The sequence below is a fragment of the Carcharhinus amblyrhynchos genome, chromosome 1, assembly GCF_965287045.1.
Source record: "Carcharhinus amblyrhynchos chromosome 1, sCarAmb.v2.hapA, whole genome shotgun sequence".
Classification (NCBI taxonomy): domain Eukaryota; kingdom Metazoa; phylum Chordata; class Chondrichthyes; order Carcharhiniformes; family Carcharhinidae; genus Carcharhinus; species Carcharhinus amblyrhynchos.
The window spans coordinates 36,344,783-36,357,366 of NC_137324.1; the positions used below are offsets into that span (position 1 = coordinate 36,344,783).

At 40.7% G+C, this 12,584-nt stretch overlaps 1 protein-coding gene across 2 annotated transcripts in view; it reads right to left on the reverse strand.

Annotated features, from left to right (window-relative positions):
• npr3 (natriuretic peptide receptor 3) overlaps window positions 1-12,584 on the reverse strand; it is an 83,478-nt gene that overhangs the window by 22,441 nt on the left and 48,453 nt on the right. The gene's annotated exons all lie outside the window — the stretch shown is intronic.

Genomic DNA, 12,584 nt, shown 5'->3' on the forward strand with positions numbered 1-12,584 from the left:
ACAAGGGATACACCAAGCCATGAGATTACATTGTGGTAGTATACAATTCCACTACTGCTGATGGTCCACAGCCAGAGTTGCCGGATCTGTTTGAAATCTGAAAGACGTGCTGGTTAGCTGCATTGACCCGGAGTGTGGTGACTAGGGGAATTTTACAGCAACTTCATTGCATGTTAATGTAAGCCTTACTTGTGACTAATAAATAAACTTTAACTTTTAACTTTATCTTTAACATTTAGCACTTCAGTGATGCCACACAGTGCAACGGATGGTATCTTCAATGTGTAGACAATACTCTCTTTATGGTCTCCATAATAAAAGTTTAGGCCTCCTGGACCCTAGGCATCTTCCCTTACCCTGTTCTCAAGGGTCACAAAACTCTCTTTCACTGCAAAGTGCCATTCCTTCAGTCCCTAACAGTGATCTCCTACTCCCAAACATTGTGTTCCTACCTCAGTGCCACTTCTGGACAGCAGGCTGACACGGGTGTGCAGGAGTTATAGACTGCCTGTAGTACAACTCATCCGAATGAAAAATGACACAATCAGATCAGTTGCTCATTGAACACCAGTCTGAAGCCAATGGAAATTGCATGTAGAAGAAGCAACTGCTCAGTTTCCCAATAGAAATGTTAGAAGAAAAATCCCACCCCTCCCCCAACTCTCCAAGGCCTCACACTGTAAATGTTAGGAAGGTTTGCCACCCACCCTAACCCCCATCTAAATGATCTGCAACTAAGTTAAATGATTTCTGAATTTTAACTGTAAGATAAACTGTAGGATAGAAATCCTGATCCTCCCCCTTAAATGAGTTAATGACCATATTTAAGTAACACAGAAACCATCTGACATGGGAGTATTACTAATTAGAACAACACTGATAATTTCCTGCCATATTTATGCCTCATATCTGGATACCAAATAACCTGCTATGATTTGAGATTAAGATAAGTATCTAATGTTTAGAATATCTTATCATCAAATCATCCTATCTATTTCTAAAATGTAAATGATTTTTTAACATATTAGACTATTTGAGTGAGATCAATATATTTTTCTCAGTCTTTTTATCTTTCATTGTACACTTGATCTTATAAAATGTGACTGTCAGAGGACTCCACACTTTGAAGATTTTCTTTCAAGCATCAAAGCCATTTTTAAACAACTGTTTATTCAGATCTCAGTGGGACTTCTTGTTTCATTTCTAATTTACTTAGTAATGGAGCCATTGAGGCAGCGAAGAATTATAGAATGAGTCAAGATAGAATATGTGAGCAGACAAATAGAATTTAACACAAGTGTTAACTAGTTGCAAAGTTAACAAAGGTGATAGGAAGTGTTTCAAAATAAATAGTGGGGGCAAAGGATCAAGGGAAGGAAAATATGATAATTTAAAGAGCGAGGAGAGGGCAAGAGGAAATTGAGTGTAGCAGGAAGGGACTTAAGAATGCAACAGCAGAGAAGCAGCGACGGTTGCAGAAATAATAAAAATGAAAAATTAAAGGCAATCTATCCAAAAGCACACAGCATGCACAAGAAAGTAGATGAATTGATGGTACAAATGGAAGGAAACAGATATGATCTCATTGCCATGTGGAAACAGGGTGACCAAGTTTGGACACTGAATGATTAGGATATCCGACATGTTTGGCAAAAAAGGAAAGGAGGTGGAGTTGTGCTATTAACAAAGGACAAGTTCAGTACATGAGTGAGAAATATTATATTAAAGAAAAAGTCTTATAAAGACACCAAAAGAAAACCGGAAGACTCTTTGTATAAAGAGGTGGCTGTAGAGACAGGGGTCAGGATTTTATGACCTCACTGCGGCAAGGCTCGTAAACTCCCGCCTGAGGCTAATGGAGAGCTCCCTTTGTAAAAGTGAATTACTGAAGATGCTGGAATCTGAAACCAAAAGATAAAATGCTGGAAAATCTCAGTGGGACTGGCAAAATCTGTAAGGAGAGAAAAGAGCTGATGTTTCAAGTCCAGGTGACCCTTTGTCGAATCTTTTGGTTGGAGAATTCCCTTCTGCAAGCCTCAGGCAGGTGTGCTGGTAAAATATCAATTCCTGAATGGTGGTCATCCTCCAAAATTCTGTAGAATTATAGAATCCCTGCCGTGTATAGGAGGCCATTCCATCAACCGCAGTAATTTGCTTTTATCAAGTGTTAACCACTAGTTCTGGAATGCATCATTTCATGCAAGAAAACCAGAATGATTCATGCCAGATATGGCAGCAATTTTCCCAACACTTCTTCGTTTTCGGGTGTAAAAACTCAGGTGCATACCAACAAGTCAGGCATAAGGTGAATAGTGCGATCCGCGCCCGCTTCCACGCTAGTTCCCCCTTTTACCAAGGCCTGAAAATGGCCGCGATCGGGACTGCGCCCAAAACCAACACGATGGCCATTTACATGTACATTTACATGCATTTAAATTAACTTAATGGGCTGCATGGCCAACCTGACTGGCACTTTTACCTTTACCACCTTGTTTGCCCATCCAGATTCAAGGCGAAACAGACATGCTCAACAAAAGCTCATTTTGGGCACTCCAGCTAGTGAGGAGGTAAGTGCTGAGCACCCAATGACTCGCTGCTTGAGAACGGTAAGTTGGAGAATACTCCCCTCCCCTCTAAAGGAATGTTTACCCATCCCAACAAAGATTGCTATCAACAGGGTACTGGGGCACTCCCAGTGGGTCCCACACATGACTCCTCACTATATTCATAACAACCTCCCCCACATGCCTCAGTCCCTCTTGTCCCAGATGCTTTGGCACTGCCCTGGCACCCTGGCAGTGCCCACCATGCGCTGATTTGGCACTGCCAAATGGAAAATGCCCAGTCATAGCTCGACCCCAGGCGCTTAAATGGTCTCTGACTCCCCTGATGTGACCATCATGCCTAGTCTCCATTTGTAGAGACCACTGGCTATTCTTGCTGGGCTCCAACTGCGCCCGACAGAACATCTGAGAGCAGGGAAGATCCGGCCTTGAACGGACTTAAATGAGCATTTAAATATGCTGATCTAATTTTTGGTGGGAAGTATGGGTGGGAGGAGACCAACAAAATTTCAAAATGGGTTAAACCACTCATCCACGATTTTCTTGGCCCACTCCATTCGGACATTCTGTCCAGGCACAGCGCAGCCTATATCAATTTTGATAAGGGTGTAAATGTAATATTTCCAGGTTTGCTGATCAGATGCAACTAGATAGGAATGTAAGCTATGAGGAGGATACAAAGACACTTCAAGGGGATTTGGACAGACTATGTGAATGGGCAAGAACGCAGCAAATGAAATTTGGGCTAGGATTCTGTAGCCGTTCATGCCCTACCACAGCTGCCAGCAAGAATGGTGAATTTGGTGCTCAGCCAAATATTCATTCACTGCAGCGGTACCAGAGAATCCAGCTGCGGAAGTCGGAAAATCCAGTCCATCTGGTGGCACTGCTGCCTCACAGCTCCAGAGACCCGGGTTCACCACCGATACCAAAGAAAAGTCAGGCAGCGTGTCTTAATGATTATCGTCCGGTAGCTCTGACATTCATCGTGCTTCAAAATGTTAGTCACAGCACAAATCAATTCCAGCTTCCCAGATTGCCTGAATCTACTCTAGTTTGCCTACCAGGTCCATAGCAGATGCCAACTCCCTGACCCTACACTTAACCCTGGAATACCTAGATAATAAAGATATCTATGATTGACTATAGCTCAGCCTTCACCACCATTATTTCCACTCACCTCCAAACTTCATGGTCTGGGGCTTGGCTCCTCTGTCTGTGACTTGTTCCTTCACTTCCTAACCCACAGACCACAATCAGTGAGGATAGGCAACACCTCCTCCATGATTATCCTCAACACTGGTGCCCCACAAGGCTGTGTTCTTAGCTCCCTACTATACTCCTTATACACCTACGATTGTGTGGCCAAATTCCCCTCCAACTCAATTTTCAAGTTTGCTGATGGCACCACTGCAGTGGGTCGGATCTCAAACAATGATAAAATAAAGAACAGGAAAGAGATCAAGAATCTGGTGAACTGGTGCGGCAACAATAATCTCTCCCTCGATGTCAACAAAATGAATGAATGAACTTCAGGAAGCATAGTGGAGCACATGCCACTATGATGAAGTAGAAATGAAGTAGAAATAGTCGAGAGCTTCAAGTGTTTAGGTGTCCAGATCACCAACAATCTGTCCTGGTCCCCCCATGCCGACTCTATAGCTAAGAAAGCCCACCAACACCTCTGCTTTCTCAGGAGGCTAAGGATATTTGGTATGAATGACAAATGGTGGTGAATGAAGCCCATTCTTTACTCAAACCAGCCTCCCATCCACTGATACTGTCTACACTTCCTGGTGCCACAGAAAAGCAGCCAGCATAATCAACGGCCACATGCACCCCGGTCATACTCTCTTCCATTGGGAAAAAGATACAAAAGTCTGAGGACACATACCAACCAAGTGCAGCACAGTGGTTAGCACTGTTGCCTCACAGCTCCAGGGACCAAGGTTCAACTCCCGACTTGGGTCACTGTCAGTATGGAGTCTACATGTTCTCCCCATGTTTGCATGGGTTTCCTCTGGATGCTCCGGTTTCCTCACACAGTATGAAAGACATGCTGATTAGGTACCATGGCCATGCTAAATTTTCCCTCAGTGTACCCAAACAGGTGTCTGAATGTGGCCACTAGAGGATTTTCACAGTAACTTACTTGCAGTGTGAATGTAAGCCTACTTGTGACACTAATAAATAAACTATAAACTTTTTAAGATATAAGTCATTTAGGACTGAGATTAGGAGGAATTTCTTCACTCAAAGGGCGATGAATTTTTGGAATTATCTACTGTGGAGGGCTCAGTCATTGAGTGTATTCAAGACATTGATTAATTGATTTCTAAATATTAAAGATACCAAGGGACATGGGGATAATGCAGGAAAATGGTTTTGAGGTAGAAATTCTGCCACAATCTAGCTGAATGCCAGAGCAGGCTCTGGGGCAGAAAGGCCTGCTTCTGCTCCTATTTCCGATGTAGAAATAGGTAGCATTTATAATCCATGAAGGTGTTGAATTAGCTAGGGGTGAAAGTTAAAGAGATCAAGCCTAAATGTGGCCTAACATGCAATGGAATGCTGAATTATCAAGCCAAAGCAGTAGGACACAAGTCAGGGAATGTAAACATTAATTTTTTCTGGTACTTGGATTAGATTGCACCTTGAAATGTTTAGTATCCAACTTGGTTCACTAAGGTGAAAGAGGTAATGAATAAGGCTAGTGAAATCTTGCTCTTCAGCTCAGGTGGGTATTCACTACCAAAGTGAGGACTGATGCTTCAGCTGTTCAGAGCCTTAGACTGCAAAAAGATAACTGTGTTCAGTTTTAGGTGTAGAGCCTCAGGAAAGATAGATTAGACTTGAAAAGAGTACAGCACACATTCACTAGAATGATACCAACATTCACCAGAATGATATCATGGCTAATAGGGTAATGATGAGAGGGCAGGTTGGAAACAGCTTGCTTGTATTCCCCTGAGTTTACATGTTTGAGTGACGATTTGATTTTCTGCCTTTAAGATTCTAAAGGGAACAGATACATACTATTTAGGGAAGCATTGTTAGAGAGACGACTGATATCGAGAATCACTTTTTCACACCAAGAGTAATGAAGACTTGAAGCTGTTCCCACAAAAATCTGTGGATGCGGGATTAATTGAAATGTTCAGGATGGAGATAAATTTCTGTTGCGTAGGAGTTCAAAGTTACATCAAAGAAAATAGCCAAGGTAGAAATCAGTCATAATCACAGCGAACAGCAGAACAGGCACGAGCAGCTAACGGTCTTTGCCTGTTCCTATGGCCCTATAAATCCAAAGTCCAAAGATGCACAGGTTAGGTTGATTAGCTATGCTAAAATTGCCCCTTATTGTCCTGAGTTGTGTAGGTTAGAGGGATTAGTGGGTAAAATATGTAGGGATATGGGGGTAGGGCCTGGTTGGGATTATGGTCGATGCAAACTCAACGGGCCGAATTACCTCCTTCTGCACTGTAGGGTTTCTATGATTTCTATGATTTCTATCCATTACTGGAGGATTTGCAGGAGAAAGTCACAAGGCTGACCCCTAGTGTTAGGGGTCTGAGTATGATGAAAGATGAGCAAAGCCCTGGCTTTTCAGATTGGAAAGGAGATGCCTGAGAGATGGTTATATGGAAGTATACAAGACCATTAAGGCTATAGAAAACATTAACTCAAAAATATTGGACGAGATTTTCTGGCCTCCCAGCCGCGTATTTCCCAGCAGCGGAAGGTGGCATGCTATTTGCTTGTCAATGGATTTCCCATTTCCTGCTCTGACCAAGATTGCATGAAACTACAAAGGGTAGTGAATGGAGCCCTGTCCCCCCATCCCAGTGATGGGAGCCAAACCAGCCTCCCATTCACTGACTCCATCTACACTTCCAACTGCCTCAGCAAAGCAGCCAACATAATCAAGGACCCCAAGCACCCCGGATATTCTTTCTTCAACCTTCTTCCATCAGGAAAAAGATACAAAAGTCTGAGCTCACATACCAACCGCCTCCAAGAACAGCTTCTTCCCTGCTACCATCAGACTTTTGAATGGACCTACCTTAAATTAAGTTGATCTTTCACTACACCCTAGCTATGACTATAACATTACATTCTGCACTCTCTCCTTTCCTTGTCCCCTCTGGACTCTATGAACAGTATATTTTGTCTGTAAAGCATGCAAGAAACAATACTTTTCATTATATCCCAACACGTGACAATAATAATTCAAATAATTAATGTCACCACACTCGGAGGCAAAACCTTCAGACGGGGGTGCACTGCTGGAGGGACCAGAGAATCCCGTTGGCTAAAAAAGCCAGAGAATTCCAGCTATTACGTTTAATTCAACTGTGGGATACATCAAGGTGGAAAGTGATCAAACTAGTGAAAGCTAATGTTTGGAGTGTTAAAAGGATTTATGTTCCCTCACACCAAGAGTGTGATAACTGGATGATAACTGGATAGTATCAGTTATCAGTATGATAACTGGATAGTCATGGCAAAAAAAAATCCTCAGATTTGTTCAACAAACAATTATATGTTGGGAAAAAAACTGAAAATGCTGAATAGACTCAGCAGGCCAGGCAGCATTTGTGGAGAGAGGAACAGGGTTGATGTTTCAAGTCCATGTGACTCTTCTACATAACTGTAGAAGGACAGAAATGTAATGAATGATAGTTGGAGCAGTGGATGGAGGAGGTGGAGCAGAATAGAAGGTCAGGAATAGGTTGGAGCTAAGAACAGATTGACAAGGATGTCATGGACACAATGCAAATGGGGCATTAATGGAGGCATTAAGGACGAAAGAAGGTGTTAACAGTAGCATAAAGGTAAAATAAAATATATTAATAAGGGAACAAAGGTCAATGCTCAGTGAAGACAAAACTGAAAACAAATGACAGATGGCCACATGCGGGTCAGGTGACTGGAAAGGGAGGAAAAGGGTTTGAATTGGGACAAACCAAGGAAACAAAAAAAGGGATCAAAATGGAGGAAAAAATTCACAGTCTAAGTTGGAGCCTGACCCATGTTTTCCATCTCCTTCTCTGAATACATGATTCATTATTTTCTAACACTCACCAGTTCTGTAGAAGAGTCAGGCGGACTTCAAATGTTAACTTTGTTTCTCTCTCTATAGATGCTGCTGGGCCTGCTAAGATTTTCCAGCTTTTTCTGCTTTTATTTCAGATTTTAGCATCCATGGTATTTTGTTTTAATTATGAATTGGTGTTGGTTAGTTCAATTGGCTAGAGTGAGATACAGAATTATAGCAATAGTACCCATAGGTTATGTATAGCTGTATAGCTTAGTACCCATTCCAGTAGTGGTAGTTCATGGAATCCTCCAATTCCCCTTGACCCATGCTAATGGAATGGTGCTCCTCAAGCTATAGATGACCAACTGTCTCTCTCTCTCTCTCTCAAATGGAGGGAGATGCCTATGGTCATTTGTGGACTATGGCTAATTACCCAATTATATATTACAATAGGAGGGGGAAGAATTTAGGATCACTGTGGATTCATGAATTACAATGGAATTATTTATCTTCTGATTTTATTCATATATATCTCAGAGAGAGTGAAAAGTGAAGAAAAAACATTCTTACTGTACTACTAGGATATCTACTTTCATTTTGTTCTGAAATTCTGTTATCAGTTTTCATGAAAAGAGATTGCAAACTGAACAAAGTTGGGCATTCTCTGAGATGCAGTATACATGGAGACAAAAGATCTATGGAAATAATGCTCACAAGGAAACTAGGTACTTTATAAGCCCAGAGGATCGTTAAATCAGCCATCAATTACTAAAATAAATTAGTTAAATTAGAAAATATAGTTGACAGTAAAGCACATATCAGAAGCAAGTCAGTCAAGATAATGGCTTGTGTAAGTGATACTTGAATGATATCTGCCTCTGAAATACCAGTACAGCACTCAGGAGGATCAGTAACATGTTGAAAAGGTACCACCAAGCACAGTCTGAAAATAGAGAGCAACAAAGAATCCAAGAATTATTTTAATGGCATTGAGGCAGTTTGTTATTTTTTAATTGGTGAAGTCAGGCTGTCTTCCAATGTTTTTATAATAACATAGCCTGAGAGAATACATTCTGTTTAAAGAAGCAAGTCTCTCATTCTTGGAAATTAATTGAATACTTCTAATTCCCCGGCTGCTTGTAATGCCAATTCTAATCACAAATCGCTTAAAAGAATGGCCAGCATGGAAGCCACTGTACAATAAGTCTGGGTCTTAGCAATTATGTCTAATGTCCACAAAGACATTGCGTACATTCCTTTAGCATGGTCTCCACACTTGTGCAATTTTCACGCCAAATTCAAACCTGAGGCCTCTGTAGTATTATCTAACAGAGGAAAATACATAACTTCCAATTTTTACTGCCACCTACAATATTGTGCCTTGCTTTGGCATGTATTTATCAAATAAAAAGAAAAATGTAGCTGTGTGCATTGTAATGATAGGAAGGCAGAAATTCCTCTTGGGCAATGGTGCATAACAGGTGAGTTGGGCACTGTAGATTACAGTCAGTCCATTGCAGGGGATGGCCAAATTGATATTGCCCATTTTCCACCATTGCCTAACACAAACTTGTCCCCATAGTCTTGTACAAATAATACCCCTCTCACTTAGTTTCCCCTCAACACACCATTCTATTCAACTAATGACAGGCTGAATAGAGCTTCAAAATTGATGCTTTACATCGGTGAGCAAGAAAGAAGTAGTCATAAGATGTAAATTTAGTTCTTTCCATCGAGGTTTAATTTGATTTGGCCACTTGAGTAGAAATGGGAAGTTAGCATCCCAAATTTTGACAATACATGGGAATAGGAAATTTCAACTTCACTCTAAAAGTGGCACCAAATTGGGCATCATTTGAACTTGATCAGTGAGCTGTGGGCATCAAATGGGCAGTCAGGTGCAGCTCTACAATTGCTGACAGAGGAAAGTCTGCAACTTCCACTCGGAGCCATTTTAATTTCAAAATGGGGCAAAAATGGCTGGTGGTTAATAGTGGCATTTAGTACTGTTGCAATAATGATAGAACTCCAATCATTACCATTACTCAGACACACAATAGTGCCGTTACAATGGAACTATAGTATATCTTGTTTTTAATTATTAATAGTTGTGATCAAGCAGATGGTGTCTGAATGTGCCTGGCCGGTTTTGGTGTTTATTCTATAGGCTAACTGGATTTGGAGAAGTCACTTTCCAAGTTTAGTGAACAGAGAAGAATGAATTCCTGACTTAAAGGAAATATTTATACTTCAACGATATTAATCAATTGTTACTACCCTTGCAAAGAGGTTTGAAATGGCTAAAACAGAAGCCTGTTGCTTCACCATATTTCGGACAGGAATTTCAGAATGGGACCAGGCCAGATTAATTGGTAAAGATACTGGATTTTTGTTCCAGCTTCACAATTATTAATAAATACCATTATTACCATGGATAAACAACCATTGGAATGTTGTATGCTCAAGTTCCAGAGAACATTGTGGGCCGAAGGGTCTGTTCCTGTGCTGTACTGTTCTATGTTCTAATTCTACTAGTATATTGTTAATCTCAGGTATTTGACAATCATGATTCTAAACCTTTGAACAAAGTACCAAGATATTATCCCATTTTAAAGGTTTAGAGCCTGGCAATCTAATGTGAATGGTGGCTGCCAGAGCGGAATCAGATGGAGGACACCTAATGACACAGGATTTATTGGGGTGCTGAAACCAAAATATAAGAGGGTCTGCATGGAGCAGGCAGAACTTCAGTCCAAAAATGATTTAAAATATCAGAAGGGGCAAGGAAAAGATTTACAAAGCTCACACCATCATCAGCCCCAGGCTCTTTGGCTCCCAGCAACCTGGACACAGGGATGACAAGCAAATGATAAAGGGACCAACTGAGCTAACCAGCTAATAATGTTCTATTAGCTTTCACAGTTACTTGCTCTGACTGCACACTAGCCTTTTATGATTCACTCACTACGACAACCAGATTCCTCTACACATCAGAGCTTTGCAGTCTCCCAATATTTAGATAATATGTTTTCTTAAATTCTTCCTGTCAAAATGGATAATTTTACATTTTCCCATATCAAACTCCAGTTGCCAGACTACTTAAAGTATATATATCATTTTGTAGCCTCCTTATGACCTCTTCACTACTTATTTTCCTATCTATCTTTGTGTCATCAGCAAATCTGGCCACCATCCCTTCATCCAAGTCATTTATATAAGTTGTAAACAGCTGAGGTCACAGCACTGATCCCTGTGGCAAACTTCTTGCTGCATCTTGAAAAAGACCCATTCATTTTAGTCACTTCACCACTGGTAGCTGAGCATTCGGTTGCTAGACGCTAAACGCTAGGATTCTCTCCCTCCACCTCTTCGTCTCTCTACCTCACTTTCCTTCATTAAGATTAACCACAAAACCCACCACTTTGACCAAGTTTTTGACCTAATACCACTTGAAATGACTCAGCGTCATAGTTTATTTTATGACGCTCCTCTGAAGTACCTTGGGATGCTTTATTAAAGATGCTACCCGAATGTAAGTTGATGCTTTGTTGTTGGAGCAAAGACTGGACAATGATCTCTCGATTTCAACAATAGTTTCTTTTATGCTTTCATGCAGCATTTGCATTTTTGGACTCTTACTATAGCTCACCCCATTCCTGAAGAGTAATCCTCTGTGCCAAGATGGAGCATTATTCCCTGTTAAAATTCATTCCTCTAGTTAAACTTCGAGTGACAATTTTTATGAGGTACTTTAACAGTCAAAAGTTTTAAAAAAGTTTGAAAAAATATTTAAACTTTCAACATTATAGAATTATTCGCAACCTGAGCCAAGCACTAATGTCAGACTCTGTATTTTTACTTTGAAAAGATTACTGCCAATAAAAACGGAGCATCCACAAACATACTACTCACTTCTGCCCCAATATTTTGATGACATTAGTATCAGCATGCAAAAACAATCTGAATTTGGTTTGCTGCCTATGGGACGAAATCTGTGTAACTATTCAGAAGCAGCACTGCTTTAGTGAAGTCTGTCTTTGCTGATTATGAACTTGATCAGATGCTGTACAAACAAACAGTAGACAGTAGGAAACACATGCGCTGTTGTTCATTGTAAGTCTGTTTTACTTTAGAGTGTTGTGATTTTTGTAAAACTGGAAATCACAGTTAAATAGTCCAAATTACAGAAAATGTCTTTGAAAAATATAATGATTGATCACAAAAATTTCACTTTTTTTCAGTTTCTCATTAATTTCTATCCCCTTTCGGGCTCCTGTTCTATCACACATCAGATATATGGACAATAAAATCTCCTTTGCCATGCTGGCGGAAGGTTCAACAGATGTAGCCACTTTCCACATCCTGCTAAAGCACCATTCCCCACGTGGGAATGTGAAAAATGAAAACTGACCAATATTAGGAATATCATTGTCGGGCACGAGTCCCCCCCTTGACTAATGTCCTCACACACACTTTCATTCCAACATTGTTAATGGATCGCAATCACAAGTGAAAACACTGATGTTTTTTTCCATTCCTCACTCAGCGTGTTGAGGGCAATGTCAACCCTTCAGCCATCACCAATCATTGAATTTAACACTGACTGGGGATCAAACCCGACACATTCCTGAAGCTTATGTTTTAGCAACTTACTGGACGCCACACTTGCCAGCTAAGCCATTAGGGGATCTGAGCTATGTGAGAAATATAAGGATTAAGCATTTTTAACTAAAATGAAGGGAGGTCTTTTGTCCTTGTCATGAACCCAACAAAATTTAAATTATAACATGACGTGAATCTGTGAACCAGAGCAGAGGTGAGGGATAGTGACTGCAAACCAAACTGAAAAGATGGCCATTGAGAAAGTTACCATAGGAGAAAGAAGTATAAGAGTGGAGGGGTTCATGGAGGGTGAGAGTGTGGTTTTAGTATTATCTTGCCACCTTGCACCATGTTCTAAAAAAAAATCACTCTTTATT